General features: G+C 35.2%; 1 pseudogene; it reads right to left on the bottom strand.

The window, feature by feature from the left end:
- Positions 1-2,142: 2,142 nt before the first annotated feature.
- LOC131549523 (glutathione S-transferase kappa 1-like) lies at positions 2,143-4,658 on the bottom strand (annotated as a pseudogene).
- Between the last annotated feature and the right edge of the window lie 8,744 nt (positions 4,659-13,402).

Genomic DNA, 13,402 nt, shown 5'->3' on the forward strand with positions numbered 1-13,402 from the left:
CGGCGAAGACCATCCCAATTCATGATGCATCCTCCGAAGGCTGCAGTCTTTGAATTGGGACGCAGCTATTGTCTCTCAAAAGAAAGAGTCGACTTGGAATCATTTAAACAAGTCGTTTTTAAAACCCAAGCAGTTTCATGTTGACTTCAACATAAAACATTAGCATATTGCCCGCCTTGATTTTCGCGTTGGTCTGAATAAAAATGCAAATTCTTTCTTTGCCACTAGGTGCTGCTTTTGGAGCGTTAAAAATAGCTGTTTCCCCGGTAACGGCTGTTGGGCAAATTGTTTGGGAGTCATTGAGTAAATAAGGTTAAAACAAATGCATATTATAAGAAAATTAATGTGTTTTTGACCTTGCATGCATGTCAACCTAACAACGTTGTCGGGGACTCCCAAAACCAAAATATGAACCTTTCATAACCCATAATAGGGGCACTTTAAAGGGGTCATATGATGCGATTTCAAGTTTTGCTTTCTCTTTGGAGTGTTACAAGCTGTTTGTGCATAGATAAGATCCCTGAAGTTGCAAAGACTAAAGTCTCAAAACCAAAGAGATATTCTTTATAAAAGTTAAGACTCGATCACGCCCCCCTAAAACGGCTCATTCAAACACGCCCCCACATGTCTACATTACAGTGTGGGGAGATTTGCAAAACACTGCCCAAATGTATATGCAAAGAAAGAGGGCAGGACTTTTAAAAATCGGAGCATTTCATAAAGGCGGGGCATAGAGGAGAAACAATAATGTACAGTATATGGAAAATAATGTGTTTTTTGAACCTTAAACCGCATAAACACATTGCATTACACCAAATAATGTTCTTTTTAGCAACGTCATATGACCCCTTTAATAATGACTCCCACACCTTATTGGACTGTTCTTTGATACTTTTCAAACATTTTAATTGGTTGCAATCATTTAAAAACATGCACTGAACATGGGCATATATTTATTTAATTGAATCGCAGCTTTTGTAAATTCACAATAGCACTATGCTTTATGATTTTTAAATTGTTTTAATATTTCGTATAGCCTTTGATATGCAGTTCATGGACTCTCGTCTGTGGAATACTTGCAGTATTTTGTTGGTTAATGGACACAGGCAAAATGCACTCGAGGATTTTCTTTTTTACAATGGTGTACTCAAATTTAATAGAGGAATTGTGACAGCTCTGAAGTTAAGATTAGATTCTTACCTATTTCTCCTTGTTTGTTTTCAGTGACTCCATTCATTTGATTCAGACCAAAAAGTCTTACAGATTCTTTAACTGATGTTACATTTACGCCAATAGGTGGCAACAAACGAGTGACGGTGGCAAGAAACAAGCATTATTATACTTTGTTAAAATTAGCTTGTCTACAAATCTACTAATGGGTACCAAATGACAACAAAATAGATATATTTCTACTTGTTCCTTTATTAATGAATAAACACAGTTTGGGATAATTCCGAGATGGGGTGGCAAAGCATTTTCAGCTGCCACCCAATACCACACTAGTAGGGTCTTCATGAAGTGTCTGTAACATAGTATGGTTAAAATTCATCATCAATGGTCATGTAAAACAACACCCTTATTACCTTGTCAAAAAACAGCTCCGTTCACAACTAATTTCATTGCATATCTCTTTAAATGATAATGAGCTACTGCTCATCCCAGCCCCCTTCTTCTGTGGGGCATGTCCACACTTGAATATATATGGCTCAGAGGTGGTCTTATTCAAATAGCTTGCTATCTGCATAGAAGCCAACTGCAAATTGAAACAGCTCACTGGATGACACAGTTTCAGACTCAGACAGTCCATAACAAACTGTCTGTATGTTTTATTTTCAACCTCTTTGAGCTGGCAGACTCACCAGAAACCTAACTCAATGCAAAAAATAAAATCCTACACAAGTGATTATTTCATCTGATGTCCCCTAAAAATGTAAATGTGTGTTTGTGTTTGTGTGTGTGTGTTTGCTGTTGGATATGGATATTGAGTATGGAGGAGTAGTGATCACATTGTGGCTGTGGGCTTGTTAGGGTAAGGCCCCATCCACTTCTCCCCTGGAACACAAAAGAAAGACAATGATTGGACAATGAACAGTACATCACCAAAGATTTTATGACTTTAAACAAGAAAAAGCCCAACAAATCAAGAAAATTGTATGGTAAATATAAAAATATAATAAAAAAATCAGAGTATTAATAAACAGAACACCTGTTCCTTCCTATTCGCCCGTGCAGTTGTCCATGATTTCAGTTTTTTCAAATATTAAATCAGTAGTCAGTTTTTCCACCTGCATGACATTATAGTGCTAAATATAGACCGTGACTGGAAAATGTAGACATAAATTAGCACAGAATATTAAATGACAAAGCATTAATAACATACACTACCTTGCTTTTCTTGCAAGAGATAACTGCTTTTCAAATAATTTTTTAATTTTTTTATAAAGACAGTAATTGGAATAACCTTTCTAAAAATAAAAAGGAAAATGTAAACATGTAAATAAAATGTGTAAATTAAGTAATGGTATTAGTTAGATAAATTGTTGGTTAATTGGTTAATTGTTTACATCCTTAGTCTATAATTACCGAATAAATAAGCCATGAGCTCAAATTTGTCAGAACCAAAGAAGACCTCAGCCTTCCCATTCACATGACACACGATGAACGGAAGACCAAAGCACTGCAAAAATGGGGAAAAACTGTGTAAGGAAGTTTTATGATATTTCTACTACAAAGACAGAGGGTGTAGAGGTGCAAGTAAAATTCACTGACTTTATACTCCAGTGCTTCCTGTGTGACACTCCTCAGCTTGTCTTTGATTGGCTAAGATTTTGAAATAGTCAAAAATTCCTCCACCTCATTGGCTGAGAGACCTGCCTTTAATCCTGCCTGAGCAGAAAGACACCAGAGTATCCTATTAATTATAGTTAAATAACTACGTTTGTTTTATTGTCTCAGCTTAGTATAGACAGTCTCCATCTTCGTGCTAAAATAAATAATACTTTTTTTTTATTATTCATCTCAATTATCTTAGTTGTAGATACCTCAGTGAGTGAGGCAAGCTGGATAATGTCCTGATGAGTGCGCCACATTCTCTTCCAGAGCTCTATAGACACCCTCTCCAGCATGTCTCCCTCTTTGTCCCTCTCTGCTACAGCTGTCACAAAACGCATCGCATTCAAAGAGTCTGATAGCAAGAGAGAACGTGAAAACAAAAAAAGAGAATAAAAGAGATGTGATTCACTTAGAAGTACATCAATTCTTTTTTAGACTGTAACAACAGTCTGATTGACGAGTTAAGTGCCAAAGTTTAACACGCACTTACATATATATATACAGTATATATATATATATAGCTCGCAATGCGCATTATAAATCTGATCCTAAGAAGCAGTAGCTTGAATACCTTTCTTAGAAAGGTCTGAAGGTCGAAACATAGGGACTCCAAAATACTTAGACAGCAGTATCAGATCTGAGACCATGTATAGAAGTTCATTAGGGTTCAATCCAGGGAGTGTGTTACCTAGGAAGAGAATAAACTTGAGAAGGGTTTCTCATCTGTAAATAATACAAATTTTCACATAGTTGACTACTGTATGTTACAAATTATACTTCAGCGGTTACAAGATTATTGCTCTAAGTAGAGATCCACATTTAGTGCATAAGAAATAAAATGATTAAATAATTTTAAGAGATCTGGAATATCTAAAAAGCTATGACCATTAATGTGACGTATTTAGATTAGTTGTAACCATGTCATTTCCCCATTACCTGAGCCGCGTATGATTCCTCCTAAATATACTGGTTTGAATTTGAGGTCAATATTCCAAACATTTCTATAGCGACACAGCACCTAAATACACAAAGTTAACACATACATGATATTGATGACACTACATTAGCACTGATGGCATGGCAATGAATACTATACTAAAAGCAAAAAAACATTACACACCTCAAATGCCAGCCAAGAATAAGGAGAGGTAACATCATAAAAGAGCTTAAACATTTTTCTGGAACTGGACATCTGTAATAGATCATCATTTAAATAACTTAAAAGCTTTAATATTTTTTCAAACCAAGAACTAACTCAATATAATGTTTCCTTTCTACTTTAATAACATTTAGGTCATTTGGTCTGTGCATACGGTATATTCCCGTAATTAGACAGAAATTATAATAAACACCTACTAATAAAATAGTAAAAGTGTTTTTACAGCAGATTAAGTATTTTAAAATGTTTTTCTCTTAACTTGTTATATATAGAATAAGTGCAATAACCACGCACATTTCCAAGTAGTGCACTCAAATCTTGATTGCCGTGACTCGAACTATGTTGGTCTATGTCAGAATCTGGTGCAAATCATGGGTAGATATGTTCCAAACCCATCCCCTTGACTGAAATCAGTATCACATACTATATGCTGCTTGTACTGTTTCTGTCATTGTATTTATATGGCAGAAATTGTGAGAATATTATGCAATTGTTTGGTATCAAAGATAAACAATTGAATACTAAGAAAAGTGAAACTTTAGACCCATACTTATGCAGATTCAAAGGAATATTGCAAAAAAAAATTGTATGAATAAATATTGCAAAGATAGAGATATACTGAAGAAGAATGAAATATGTCAGAGAAAAGAAAAGGGTCGTTTTTTAACTGTTCTTTGAAGTTAAATGCAGCTTTGTTTATTTTTTGCAAATATAAGTGCCATGATTTTGTAACTAGACTAGAATAAATGTAATTTACAACTTACCCTGGCTTCGGCCTCTGCTCCTCTTTCAGGTTCTATTTCTTCTTCTGATTCAATTTAATGGTGATTATCAGATGAGTTTATGGTGTATATATCTGCCACCCACTAGACCGGAGTGTCAAGTGACTGTGTATAGGGTACTGCAGTCAGGCCATATGCGCTTCTGAGAATCGTGGGCACGCCATCTACGCAGAAAAATTTGTTGTGCATCTATATGGCATTGCATTGAAGCCATGAAGCTTCCAAACATTTGCAAATCTTTTTTTTTTTTTTTTTTAAAGAGTGGGTCGGATCGCGTATCAAACTGAAACCACAGTCAATTAATAGATAATAACAGGCTGATTAAAAAACACTTTAGGCACTTCTTGTTTAATGGTATTTATATAGAGACATATATTAAAAAAATTCATAAACATGTAAAATCAAATTGTTTTCTACAAACTGCACCAGATTCTTGTTCTGCATCTCCCCAAGTACCACTGAGGTGATTTTCATGCTTCTTTACTGTATAATTCTTTAATAATTGCATACCAAAGTCATGACAAATGCTATTTACATTGCTATAATATAGACATATTTAAAAAATTCATGAAAATATAAAATCAAATTGTTTTCTAAAAACTCCACCAGATTCTTTTTCTGCATCTCCCCAAGTACCACTGAGGTGATTTTCTTTTTGTTTTACTATATCATTTTTTAATAATTGCATACCAAAGTCAAGACAAATGCTATTACCTCACTGTATCACATATTTTAAAAATTCATAAAAATATAAAATCAAATTGTTTTCTACAAACTCCACCAGATTCTTGTTCTGCATCTCCCCAAGTACCACTGAGGTGATTTCCATGCTACTTTACTGTATCATTTTTTAATAATTGCATACCAAAATCATGACAAATGCTATTTACATTGCTATATAGACACATTTTAAAAATTCATGAAAATATAAAATCAAATTGTTTTCTACAAACTCCACCAGATTCTTGTTCTGCATCTCCCCAAGTACCACTGACGTGATTTCCATGCTACTTTATTGTATAATTCTTTAATAATTGCATACCAAAGTCAAGACAAATGCTATTCATTACCTCACTGTATCACATATTTTAAAAATTCATAAAAATATCAAATCAAATTGTTTTCTACAAACTTCACTAGATTCTTGTTCTTCATCTCCCTAAGTACTATTGAGGTGATTGTCATGTTGTTTTACTGTATCATTCTTTAATAATTTCATACCAAAGTCATGACAAATGCTATTTACATTGCTATAATATAGACATATTTAAAAAATTCATAAAAATATAAAATCTAATTGTTTTCTGACAACTCCACCGGATTCTTGTTCTACATCTCCCCAAGTACCACTGAGGTGATTTTGATGTTGTTTTACTGTATCATTTTGTAATAATTGCATACCAAAGTCAAGACAAATGCTATTTACATTGCTGTATAGACAAGTTTTAAAAATTCATAAAAATATAAAAATGCTTTTAAATAGCATTAATGACTGCTGGGTGTTTGTGTCACTTGCATATAAAATATAGTCTTCAAAGTGTTCAATTATTTGTGAAATTGTCAAATAACACAGTAAACCCAAAAGCATAGGCTACCAAGGATCTTAAATACCATAAAAAAGTAAAAATGTATAAACAACAATAACTTATTTTAAAGGTTCTTTTTAAAATAAATGAATTTGACAAGAAAAATCTAAATCGACAATGCAGTGTCTATTCAAAGAGGCCACTGTTTTCTATCTTTAACCACAAGATGGCAGTAAATGCTTGATAATAACCAAGCCGAACTGAAATATTGGCCTGCATGTCAAACCCTAACATAATTTCATTATCAAATAATTTAATGCAAAAGGTTGTAGGTCATGTGGGTCGCATGCCCATCACATAGTCCATTCAAATACAGGATTAACAGGACAATTCCAAGATTAACTGGACAAATTAAGCTTTTTATATGTGCATCAAATGATCTTTACAAATATAACTCCATCTGCCTTGGGGATTTGTCTACTCCTCCCCCTTCTAAAAAAAAAACTAAAACTTGAAGGTGTCTGCTCTGCACACAGCTCTGATCCTGAGGGTCTGCTGATGCCTTGTGTAATGAGAAGAAAATGAGAGTGATTCATTGGAAGGGGTCAGTATTGAGTTGAACTGTGGATGCCCATTTTCCCCACTGACTTCCCATGTGAACAGTGAAGCCTCAGAGCTGCTTCTTATAATAACACACACACACAAAAACACATGACCACACACCCCTCACCACGGCCCCCACCACATCCTGCATCCTGCTGAAGCCCGACCGCTCCTGTCAGGAAGTAGCTCACTAATAAGCAAAAAAGGTCCTGTGGATGAGGGCTGAGTCTCTCTAGGGTAAAGGAGGGAGGCTATTGTGTATCTACGGAACTCAGTGTATCATCACCCTGTAATCACGATGAGTTTGTTTCCGCTGGTCTGAGATTAATGCTCTATTCTGCAGGAACTGCTACATCAGTGCTTTAACTGATTCATAGAGCATACATGATCATGTGTCATTCCATATCCTCATGATATGCATATTAATATATTTGATAAAATAGTAAATGAAAAAGACTTTAGAGTTGATTTTATCATTAAAAATGTTTTCAGTTTTAATTTAATTTAGAAGTATGAGTTTATAGTCTTAACACTGTACACAATATAGGGCCAGGGCAAAATAAATAAATAATTTTGTATTTATTTATTTTACATGGAACACAAAAGGAGAAGTTTCACAGATTGTTCATGCTCTTGTTATGTTCTGCTCTTTGCCATTTAGTGAATGGGGACTAAGGCTGATGAGCAACAAAGTGGAATTAAAAAAACAAACAAACATAAAAATAGTCCATATGACTTCAATTTTGGTCTGCCCTTGACACAAAACTATCATATAGTATAAGCACTTTTATTCAATTTTATTATTTTTAAAAAAGTTATTCACTTATTCAAAATTATCTAAAAATTACACCTACTAATAGATCAATCTGACATAAGTAAGAACTAAACTAAACTAAAAATTGTATTTGAAAATGTACAGGATATGCAAACATAAAATACAGACCTGCATTTATAAGACATGTATTTATTTTAAATCATTTTAAATATTTCAAAATTACATTAAATATTTGTAAATAAAACAAAACAAGAAAAAAACTTGCAAATTATTATTAAAAAATGCAGGTGTTTCTTTGTTTTTCCTTAAAAACGTGTATGATAAAAATCACCAAGATCATTAAAAGTACTGGTGATCTAAAAATATCAAAATTAATTTAATTTTGTGTCTGGTTCAGTGAGTAGGTGACCTTTGTGCATAACAGGTACTGCATAACAGGAATTACCCTCGTTGTCACTCTCTTCCTCATACAGGTGTGTACAGAAGCAAATTTAACATGATGCTCCAACACAAACACTGAATTTGCTGAAGTCACACTCGAACAAAATGGCACAATAATAGGCCCATTATGTCATGTGTTGCAGTGCAGTGGCACAGGCAGAGGCGAGGCGAAAGTGGGAGGGAGGGTGGAAACAAAAATGAGTGAGTGAGCATGTAAATGACTGAGTGAGAGAGTGAGTGAGTGAGTGTGTGCTCTGACTGCACGCTGAGGGCCAGAGCTGCACATCCTGTGCTCTGTTCCGCTCACATTTCACATGACCTGAGAGGATGTTGAGCAATCAGCAGGCTCTGCAGAGGTACAGTATAAATACACACGTATTCACATTCACAAGATCAAAAGCGCCTGTGAAACACACACATGCAGTAAAAAGAACATATGGACACATGCATGTCCACTAGCCCACATGCACATGCTAAAAAAAAAAAGTTAAAAATAACATCTGGACATTGCCTTGAATACACACCTTCCAAGACTATTTTCCATGAGCAACAAACCTGGCGGCATTCCCAGCCGAAGGTTTGTTGTCTCATACATATACACGCATTATGCTGACCTACTCTCCACATATCTCAGCAAGTGGGTAATTGACATCAAATTTCAAGCAGTGATGGAGCAGTGAGTCCTGTCACACTATATTTAATCTAGAACTATTTGAAGCATTTTTATTTCCAATATTTGTGCATTTATTAGCGGTGGATGCTGAGATAAACTGTTTCTATTGCTCATGCTTAAGGATCAGAACTAACCCCTAACACAAAATATAGCATAAATCGTCCTTCACCATTTATGCCACAGACATGAAAGACACCTCAGATTATTAGGAGATATGTGCTATAATTGTTCTAAGCAATAGAATTTATGTGGAGGTTTTAAACATTTAAAGACATTTTAAAATAAGGAAACACACACTTAAATTAAATTTATATATTTTATATTTAACAAAAAGTAATATATTACAAATATATTTCAGGTGCTTCTTCATGTTTTTCTATTAAAAAAGAGAACGGCAGCATTCAAAGGTTGTTAAAAAATATATATCAAAATAGCTTGCACAAAAGCACCACACATGCACACACTTTCAATGTTTAAAAAATACAATACATAATCATTTAGTAATCTTGATGTTGAAAAACAAGTGAAACAAGTTATATTTATTTTGATATCTGCATTACATCACTCCGATCTGTTCAGAAATGAGTGTTTCAGAAAATGAATGATTACAGATTAGATTACATTACCTGCAGCTCGTTATAAGTGCGGTTTATGTTGTATGGAATACATGTGAGCCTGTCTACAAAGCTGCAGTATGTGCAGATTACACAATAGTGTTTGTGCATGTGGAAATTTTTCCAGCAGGCCAAGGGCTGTGTTTCGGTTGACCACAAATAGTTTGCTGATTGTTTCTCACTGAGAGACTTAACGCTTCTGGCATGGTCCCACATTGAAGAAGGAAATACAATCATGACCTCACCCACCAGTTATTCCCCAAATGCCATTTACATTGACACAGAGCATATAATAATGTTGTTTTGCCTCTCAAAATGCCAGCATAAATGCTTTATACAGCTCTGAGACAATGAGCAGGAGAATACAGTCACGTTCATTAGAAATTGAACGTTTAAAACTTAATAAATCATGCATTATGGATTATTTCAGACAGTTGAATGAGTGCAGACAAAGGCTAGATCCACAAACCCAGGAGGAACTTGGGAGGAAGAACATCAAATGAAAAGGACACAACAGCATGACAGCGACAGGGAAATGTGACATGTTGAAACAGTCAGGCATTGTGTGGCCTTAACCCACGGGACACAAACCCCAGCAGGGAGGACAGAGTCTTAGGCAATCCTGACTCAATGGGCCATGACAATGATGGCTTTGTCAGCATGCAGGACACTCACGTATTGTGTGAACACTACGGAGGGTGCGTGTGGTCTGAAGCAGAACTGAGGTGGTGTTCAGGTTACAGGGGACACCACAGAGAATAAAACACACCGCCTAAACCGACCTAAAACTCCATCTTCTTGTCATCAGACACCACTCCACCTGTTTCCCCCCAACCTCCTCACATTTGCACATTTTCAACAATAGCTCCAATGATAGCCGCCTCCTTCGCTTTCTCTGTCTTCATCGGAGGAACAGGGAAAATAAATTGTGTTTTTCTCCAGAACAAACATCAACCTAAAGATAGTTCTTCAAAGGGAACACTCTGTGAAGAACGCACTGTGCGGTAATTGAGATAATAGCCTGACGAAGGGTACGTGAAGTCTTACTGCTAATCTTTTATGTGGGAGGACTATCAAGCAAAGGCAAATACAAGCATCTTGTCTTGGAAAACAGGTGCCTACCTGCAGTGGTAACACAAAAGGTATGATTAACATGCACTGATTTTCGTCAGTCAGATTTGAAAGTTCTGTTTATATGAACCCTAAACATTGCAATCTGATTCAGATTTTCATTTACATGTATGTTAAACAAACTTCAGATTATTGACTTTAAGAATACTGGAGTGCATTTTAAAAGAAATACTTATACAGTCTCTACTTCAAAATTTCACATTTAAACATTTAAATAACTGTTGACAAGCTCGTTTTTAAAAAAAATAAAATAATTGGCTGTCTATGCAGTATAAATGCATATAAATAAATAATAAATAAATAAATAAATATATATATATATATATATATATATATATATATATATGTGCAGGAAGGGTAGAGAAAACAGCCTGTGTCAAAAAAGGTAGAAAAATGTAAACACCCATAAGGCACTGGTCTTGATCAGACTATACATGAGGAAGTTCAATGTAGTTTCCACAAAAGGCCTTGAGTTGTGAAAAGTCCGCAGGATGACATAAAATTTTGCTGATAAATTAATGAGGATATCTTGGTGAAGGTAACAGAGAAATAGAATACAAAATAATAGTCATTGTTCATTTACTATTGTTTACAACACTGCTAAATACTATTGTAAGCATACTGGTTTAAAATTAGTACTACCCTTTAATTCAGTGTGTTACTTGCTGTTTCTTTGTAATGAATTGTGAAATGTACTAGAAATTTCTGACGCTCAGATGCTCAGAAACAGTGAAAGCTACAGATGCCATCAGAGCGACCACAAGTATAATAATTGTTTTTGTCTTGATATTATAGCATATCTAAGCTGAAGTTTATTGTCAGAAGTGGACTTGTGTATGATGTAAAAATGCATGTAACATGCATACAGTCGTGGCCAAAAATATCGGCACCCTTGGTAAATATAATCTGCATTGTTAATCATTTTGAATTCACAAAAATCTAACCTTTCATTGGATAATAAGAATTTAAAATCGGGGGAAATATCATTATGAAATTTTTTTTTTTCTCAAATACACATTGGACACAATTATTGGCACCCCTAGAAATTCTTATGAGTAAAATGATTATGAACATGAAATTATCCACACACAGAAAAATAAGGGTTTAAAATTGTACCTTTTTGGGTACAACAGCTTGTCTCTGGAGCAGTACCTTTAAAAGGACATATTTGTACCTGTGTGCAGCCATGGCTTCCTGTTTCACAGAAATATAAATAGGAGGGAAAACAAAGCCCAAATTCCCTTAATCATCACAATGAGAAAATCCAAAGAATATATTTCTGATGTGCAGCAAAAGATAATTGAGCTTCACAAATTAGTGAAGTGGCTTTAAGAAAAGAGCTAGAGCAGTGAAAATTCCCATTTCCACCATCAGGGCAATAATTAAGAAGTTCCTATCAACATAAAATGTTACGAAACTGCCTGAAAGAGGACGTGTATCTATATTGTCCTAATGCACGGTGAGAAGGCGAGTTTGAGTGGCTAAAGACTCTCTAAGGACCACAGCTGGAGAATTGCAGAAAATAGTTGAGTCTCGGGGGCCGGAAAACCTTAAAAAAAATTGTCAAACAGCACCTACATCACCACATGTTGTTTGGGAGGGTTTCAAGAAAAATTCTCCTCGCTCATCCAAAAACAAACTCCAGCATATTCAGTTATCAGACACGACTGGAACTTCAAATGGGACTGGCTTCTATGGTGAGATGAAACAAAAAAAATGAGTTTTTTAGCAGCAAACTCTCAAGATGGGTTTGGTGAACACAGGGATAAAAAGTACCCCATGTGTACAATGAAATATACTGCTGTATTTTTGATGTTGTGGGCCTATATTTCTGCTGGAGGTCCTGGACATCTTGGATTCTATCAAATACCAACAGATAAAAAATCAATAAGTGACTGACTCTGCTAGAAATCTTATAATGGGCCATGTTTGGATCTTCCAACCATACAATAATCCAAACACAAACCTCAAAAACAACACAAAAATGGGTCACTGAGCACAAAACCAAGCTTCTGCTGGCCATTCCAGTCCTCTGACCTGAACCCTATAGAAAATGAGTGGGTGAACTGAAGAGAAGCAGCACCAACATGGAGCTGAGAATCTAAAGGGTCTGGAGTGATTCTGGATGAAGGAATGGTCTCTGATCTCTTGTCAGGTGTTCTCTAATCTCATCAGGCATTATAGGAGAAAATTTAGAGCTGTTAAACTGGCAAATGGAGGTTTCAAAAAGTATTGAATAAAAGGGTGCCGTTAATTGTGGCCAATGTGTATTAGAGAAAAACATTTATTTCATAATGATATTTCCCCCCATTTAAAATTCTTATTATCCAATAAAAGGTTAATTTTTTTTTTATTTTTTAAAATAAAAGATCAAAAGGATTAACAATGCAGATTAATTTTCACAGCCTTCTTTGATCATATTTACCAAGGGTGACGATATTTTTGGCCATGACTGTACGAACCACTGCAATGCACATGTGCGCAAGGTATCTTTTTAATTCGGATTGATGGAGGTGTATAGATGAAGGCCAATTGCGTCAACAATCTGAAAATAAACAGATTATTTGGGTGCATGTAAACATAGCTAGTGATGGATAGGAAATCATGGTGAGTATAGCATCTCTGCTTTGCTCCACAGATGGGTCTGTGATGAAAATATAGCAGACAGACATTACCAAATGACTCCCTTGTCTAATGATAGGTCACATGCTGAGTTGTCGCAATACTGTCATCATATTGCCCCAGTGATTGCAGTATTCTCACAATCCAAAATCATGACTGGAATGCCTTTTTAACACAATCAAAGGAACTTTGTCAAAGAATTTTAAAAACGCGTTGGGAATTGCAGCTGATGTCAGCCGTTGCT

Source organism: Onychostoma macrolepis, chromosome 11, assembly GCF_012432095.1.
Source record: "Onychostoma macrolepis isolate SWU-2019 chromosome 11, ASM1243209v1, whole genome shotgun sequence".
Taxonomy (NCBI): Eukaryota; Metazoa; Chordata; class Actinopteri; order Cypriniformes; family Cyprinidae; genus Onychostoma; species Onychostoma macrolepis.